Source organism: Alexandromys fortis, unplaced genomic scaffold (assembly GCF_014885135.2).
Source record: "Alexandromys fortis isolate MF-2015 unplaced genomic scaffold, M_Fortis_MF-2015_v1.1 scaffold_114, whole genome shotgun sequence".
Classification (NCBI taxonomy): Eukaryota; Metazoa; Chordata; class Mammalia; order Rodentia; family Cricetidae; genus Alexandromys; species Alexandromys fortis.
In genome coordinates, this window is record NW_026068046.1 from 5,438,166 (window position 1) to 5,445,558 (window position 7,393).

Genomic DNA, 7,393 nt, shown 5'->3' on the forward strand with positions numbered 1-7,393 from the left:
CATTGTTTGTAATAGCCAGAACCTGGAAACAACCTAGATGCCCTTCAATTGAAGAATGGATGAAGAAAGTATGGAATATATACATATTAGAGTACTACTCAGCAGTAAAAAACAAGGACTTCTTGAAGTTTGCAGGCAAATGAATTTGCAGTTTTATACGACTTTTAGTATACTGCCTACTGACTTCTCCCCTTTCCCTTTATTTACTGGTTGAGAAGTGTGTATGTATTTCTCATTCGCAGGGTATGATCCTTCATCTTTGTCCATGATCATGGAACTGACTGCAATAAGTCCCCGTATCTTGGTATATGGTCAAAGTAGCAGATGAAATAGGATGTTTTGTTTTGATGCTTCTCATATCCCTCTGGTTTCTGTAGTATGGCAGCATCAGAGTACTCAAATGCATGTGAGGAGAAAGGATCTATCTACCTTGCAGGAAATGGGAGCTTACTATTAGTGTCAAAATATCCACAAGGAGATGGAAACATCCTGCCTATTGTTAAGGGAAAATGCCAAAGAAAATCTACAATTAGAGTAGTATGTTTTTCTTGTTCCTGTTCTAAGGGTTTACAACACTACAATGTAAAATGTATAGAAAAGAGGATTACCAACTTCATATACTAAGTTCATAAACATTTCCTCCCCAAATTTTATCAATATGTGTCTCTGTGTATAGTTCTTTTCTTTCTTTAATCCAGTTGACATGTTACAGATCATAAATTTACTGTATATTTACTTTGAGAATTATATGCTGTTATTTTAAATTTAATTTCATTTATCATATATATGGGTTTTGTTTGCCTTTTTCTTTGTATATCCCCAGGCCAGAAGAAGGAATCAGTGCCCCGGGGCTGTAGATGCAGATGATAGTGTAAAACCATCAGATGTTGAGAATTGAATTTCATCCCTCTGGAATAGCAACCAGTGCTCTTACCCAGTGATACATATTTTTAGCCCTTGTTTCCTTATTTTTACATCGTACTTTTCTTATAACTGGATTCTAGGTAGATGAAAAAAATTTAGTCTAGAATCTTAACACCTACCTCAGGAGGAATTATACATAATTCCTTGTACCTAAAACAGTTTTACATTTTAAGAGTAGTAAATATTGTTTTCTCTGAAGAAAAATAGGTTTTGTAGATATACTTTTAGACATCAATTGGAAAGCACATGATTTCAAGGTTAATGCAAAATGCCTACTTTACTAGACTGTGAGATAACCAGATATGTACTCAAACATTATTTCAAATGTTCCTTTGAGATTATCACTTGAAGTTATTAATAACTGTACAAGTATTCCAAGTGAAGATACATTACTCTTAGAATGTGTTTTATCCAGTTGCTGTGGTGTGACTTGAGTAGAAAGCTTGTTGTTTTCTTGAATAAGATCGAATTCCTCCTGTTTTATTTTATTTGATATGATACCTTAGTAATATTCTTGTCTGGAATATCAAACTGGAGTAGCAGTTGTCCCTGTGTCTTGATTTTGTCATGAAGCAATATGATCTGCTTCTCAGAACCTCAGACATGGATTGTAAATATACCATTGACTTTCCTGGACTTTCAATTTTTATATGCAAGTAAACATAGCATATTTCAGTGTGATGATTTTGTGAGTCACTTCTTTAGAGGAAATAATTCCAATATCTATATACTTGTAATACATACAAGCACACATATGCACATGTATGACTTTATATGGGATATGAATATTTAAAATCTATTTTCTACATATACTTTTAGTTCCAGGTGTCAGACTATACACTATTGGAGTTCTCAGCTTCTACAATCAAATATAAATTTTATATCCATATATATGTAGGTACATATAAATATATCTTGACATATGGATAAGCACATGTGCCTCCTCCCACATATAAAAAAACTTATCTCTTGATTTATAATGGAATTATTCCTTGAAAATACATTTTGAGGGGTATTGGGCGTGTTTAATTTAATGTTATGAATAGTTAGATTCATCCTTATAAGATATACCATTGCCAGACTAATATCAGAAATCAGCAGGAATTTATTGAAATCATTTTTCATGAAAGATACTTTATATATTACAGGAATAGAAAAATAAAGAATATATTTAACAATTAAAGCAATTGTGGGATTAAGAGATGGCTCAATCAGTAAGTGCTTGATACATAAGCCTAAGGACATGAGTTTGAATTCACAGTTACCACCCAAAAATTCTGATGTCCATGGTGGTGTGCATATATAAGAGAAGCACAAGGGTACCAGAGACTAGAGCTTTCTGCAGCTCTGGTCAGACAGGTAAGGCACTTTTGCAAAGCTCCAATTTCAATTGACCACTTTGTCTCAAAAAGCAAAGTAGAAAAACAATTGAGGAAGGGATCAGTGTATATCTTTGTCTTCTGATATATGTACAGATATGTACCTACAAACCCACACATGTTCCCATACACATGAACATGCACACATGTGGTATTCATATACAGACAAAAAGACTTCTATAAGAATCACAAACACACGTGCACACATAACAGACATACACATACACACATGCACATAAATGCTTCCTTCATTATTGATAATAAGAGATAATGATATTCTGTTCAGATTTGTCATAATACTTTATATTTTTATTCAAGCATTGACAATTAGTTTTATGTTTTATATTTACCCTTTTTTTATACATCCAAAGTATTTTTGTAAATACATCAACTAAGCTTCACACCTTAGCATCAAAACATGCTGTATTCATTGTTTTCTCTCCTCATTTGGCTAACTGTTGATATAGTTGACTGAACATGTCTTGGACATTAAAAATAAATGTGACACCATGTATTCAAGTGGAAAAGAAATAGAAATATTTTATTTAACTTTATAAAGTAGAGTCACAAAGTGTAATTTAAATGTATCATTTTAGTATCATAATTAGTAAATGAAAAATAATCTAATCACTTAAGTTTCCATTGTGTGTGAATTGAAATTTAGAGGAGCTTTACTTACTTTTTCAAAGCCTATCTTCATTGCAATATTCTGCATTAGATCACCAAATCCTTACCAAAACCTGATTTGTTTAAAATAGTATAGACTGCAATTTCTGAAAAAATGATGAACTTGACACTTAGAGATTCTAGGTTAATCATCCTTAAATGACATATGATACGCATATTCACATATAGAGATTGCACTTTCAGACTCACAATTGTTCCCTTGCATTGATTTATTTACCAACATAATAGATATAATAACAGTACCAAATTATTACAGTTTTTTGAAGATTAGTGAATTAAAAGGCCTTTATCTTGTACATAATAATAGATAAATGGATGTTACTTCCTACTTTATTGTGAAATGAGGGATTTAACATTCTAGTTTGAAATGTTTGCTTATAAAACAAATATCCATAATATAGGACTGCTTCTTTGAAGTGTAAACCTCTAGGAACTGACTTGGAGGGTTGTCTGACAAGAAATTTCATATGCTATGTCCATTTGGGAAGGGGATACAACATAGGAGTGGTAAGTCTAGGAATTCTAAGTGTATTTGAAGCTGAAAGTAGATGTACATTTTGTACATTTTCCTGGGAAGAGTTAAGAGCATTCAACAAAGGCTCAAACTCTTTAGGACTAAAACGACAGTGGGAACTGAAATTTAATCACAAGAAAGGTAAATTCAATCAGTATGCCATTTCAGAAATGGAGAATTTTCCCAGAACCACTATTTGATATTTCAGCTAAAAGGCCTCTTTCCATTTTTTCTACAGTTTGAATGTAAAATGTCCCTCATTGGCTCTTATGTTAGAAAACTCGTCTCCAGGCTGTGTTACCGTATTGAGAAAGTATAGAAACTTTGGAAAGTGAGGGATTGCTGAAAGATGTGGGTCGTTCAGGGTAGAGATTGAGCGCTACATCCCAGCCCCAATTCCAGCCCCAGTCTCTATTTCTGCTTGCCTGATAAAAGGCATCAGCCTTATTTCATGGTTGCCATAGCCACAAGTTGCTTATGGAGTGGCACTTTCTGTATGAGTATCATGACTGGAAAAGCATGTGTAAACTGACATTGGATCTGACTCTTTACGAAGATGCTGCTTAAGTGGGGCTGTAGTCTCAAATCTAATGACTTATTTTTCTGTAAGTAAGACTGTATCAGCTCAGTCAGGTTGCTTTGCTGTGTGAAGTTTTAAAACTATTTTGTCATAACAAGTCAGTGAGCCTTTATTATAACTTTACACTTATGTTACATCCTGCTGCAGCCATAAATCTCTGTTACCGTTCTTTCTTGTACAATGTCAATTCTTTACCATTTGTTCAAAATACAGTATATTTAAGAAGTACACAGCTCTTTGGATATTAACCTAAGTTACTCAGCTCTGGGGAGTTGCTTTCATTGAATCTCAAGAAATATTTGGAGACTTAAGTATGCAGCTAAATAATGTATGTGTTACATGTCTTGGGTTCAATCTTTAGCAACAAAAATAGGACAGGTAAGCAGGTAGAAAATAGAGAAATATTTGTTTAGAACTTTTCACATAAATATGGACAAATATTTGACAAGAAGTACCCCCAAGGAATACTATTTTCATTTGGCTCATGTTTGGCCCATTATAATGGAGCCTTTGTATAGCTCTAGATTTTGACTTCTCTCTCGCTACTCCATTTTAGTTGGAGAGTCCCTATTCTCTCCTTTCCTCTAACTGCTGTTTTAAAGAAACAACAAAAAAACTGTTTCTGAATCCTGAATATTTCCAGGTTATTGAGCTCAATTTCAAACTCTTAAAGCATCAGAAAATTCAGAGCTTGTGGGACTAACTTAATAGTTCCATCATTTCCCTTGGCACCAAGATGTTTCTAGACAGAGGATGTGATTTACCCAGTTGGAATAAGAAGTGTGAATGAACAAAAACTCTTGACTCCATTTCCTTGCCGTATGCTCTTCTACAACATATTGATACCTTTAGATCTTCAAACAGTTCCACAGGAAAAAAAAAAAGAATAAGCAGGAAAATGGATAAATCGAAGCCAGTATTATTTGGGGAGAGTTAATGGTATACTCGAGAAACTAAGTACTATGTGGTGGCTATGGTAGCACTGAAAGAAACAGGCTCCCTTTCTCTTTAGACTAAGGAAATGTTTGTGTTGATTCTCTGTGCACGTCACCAACAATATGAAAACTGAGTACAGTTTCAGAATTACTGCCCTGTCTTTACACATATTATATTGCTCATTGCGACCAATTATTTCTTTCTTATTGAATTATGTTACAGGGGCGATAGCATCTAGATTGCATGATGCCCTGAGTTCAATCTCAAAACTAAGGTGTCATAACTAACAATTATAATTGAAGAAATTAAGATAATGAGACAGGAAAAGAAGAGGTTCAAGTCACTCTCAGCTATATAGTGAGCTCAGGGCTAGAATAAACTATGAGATTGAGGGGGGGCAGACAAAGAAGAGGGCAAGTGAGGGGGTAAAGGAAAGAGGGAAGGCTAAAATATCAAAAGCAATTCTTAGAAAACCATTTTTCAGTTTGGTTTGACCACTGAGTATTGCCTGTGATATTCTAGAGAACAACTATCAGGCAATCATGCCCCAATTTCTTTCTCTCTAGGGTGAATATCCTTAGCTAATCATTATGTGACACAATTTAAACCCTTCAATAAGGAAGTTTTAGGTTTGGAGAAAGTATGGCCTGGGTCAACAGCAGAAGTTGCAAGTGCATCAAAATGTGAACCTCCAGGACCTTATATCCAGAAAAAGCAGATAGGGTTCTTTGTCTTACTATTTTTAATTACTTAATTTGGGCTTGGGGTTGAGGGTAGGCCACTGGTGATTGAAATTGAGGGAAAGGAACCTTGGCAGTAACTTAGTAATTGAACTTTGAGTTCTTGTGCATGGGATCTAGCCAGAGCTTTAATGGCCCAAAATTTAGGCTGCTTGTGTGGCTCAGCTGTGTCCACATATCTGCATCTGTTAAACTGACACTTGGGGCCCGCCTGGTACCATGGTAATCTGGAACTCTTAACTCCTGAAACATTTTCCCAGCAATACCAACTTTCATAGACTGGATGTGTAAGAAGGACTCGTTCTGTTCCAGCTGTGGCCCCTACAAGCCCAAGACCCTGTCTCTACTCACCTGCTCCTCTACTGTTGTGGTAACCACCACTGATGTCACAGAAGGAGTTCTTGTAGTCAGGAGTTTCTGTAGATGGATCATTTTCTCCTTCTTCTTCCCCTTCAATTCTTTTTGTGGTTTCCTCCTCACATGCTCCCCTTCTACTGCAGCTCCAGGGAGCTCCTTATTAGGAAGACAGTCGTGTTTACCTAGCTCGTCTAGTTCTTCCAGAGTTTTGTACTCTCTTTGGCCTCTGCAACAATAGATGTTGTGGAATAATCTTTTTTTTTTTTTTTTTTTTTTTTACACTGTGAAGATGTATCATTTCCAAGACAGCTTCTTATTGGTTTAACAAAAAACAAAAAACAAAAAAAAACAAAACAAAACAAAACAAACAAACAAAAAAACTAATAAGCCATTAGCTAAGCAGGAGGCATATGTGGGACAGTCAGAAACAGAGAATGCTGAGAAGAAAGGCAAGATCATCATGAGGTGCTGAAGGAGTAAGACAAGCTTGAGGACAAGGCACACCACAAGACATGTGGCAATATGTAGATAAATAGAAATGAGTTAATTTAAGTTGTAAGAGCTAGTTCCTAACAAGCCTAAACAACGGCTGATCTTTTAAAATTAATAATGTTTCTGTATCATTTCTAGGGATCTGGCATTTCCAAAGTAAAAATCCAATTATAAATAGAGGCTCCTCTTACTCGCAGGTAAACTGAAACAGAAAGTTTACAAACTCGAGGCCAATGTGAGCTGCATAGTGACACTGTTTCTAAGCAAGCACAAAAATGAACGTTTCTAGGCAGGTCCTTTTTGGCACATTGTAATAGAATGGGTAATGGCTTGCTCATACTTTATTATAAAAAATAAAACAAAAATAAACCCAGAAGCAAACATTTTGAATTATTATATGTTTTGATTTAAGTACATTTTGATGTCATTTTTTAGCACATCTGTGTAATAGACACTTTACCACAGTGAGAGGTAAGCTCAGCATACTTTGACCAAAATTCACTTTTTATATGTGTTGTTCACTCTCAAAAGTATAGTCTACTTTTCTCTCCCAGTCCCCCCTTATCCCCAACCCACCCCACCCCCAAGATCCCAATTTTGTCCCCGGCAATTTTATCTACTTCCCTTAGGCAAGAGGATAACTATATGTTTTTTCTTGGGTTCACCTTCTTCTTTAGCTTCTTTAGGTTCATCAGGTATACACTCCGTGACCTTTATTTATGGCTAGAAACCAATTATGAGTGAATACATCCCATGTTCATCTTTTTGGGTCTGGGTTACCTCG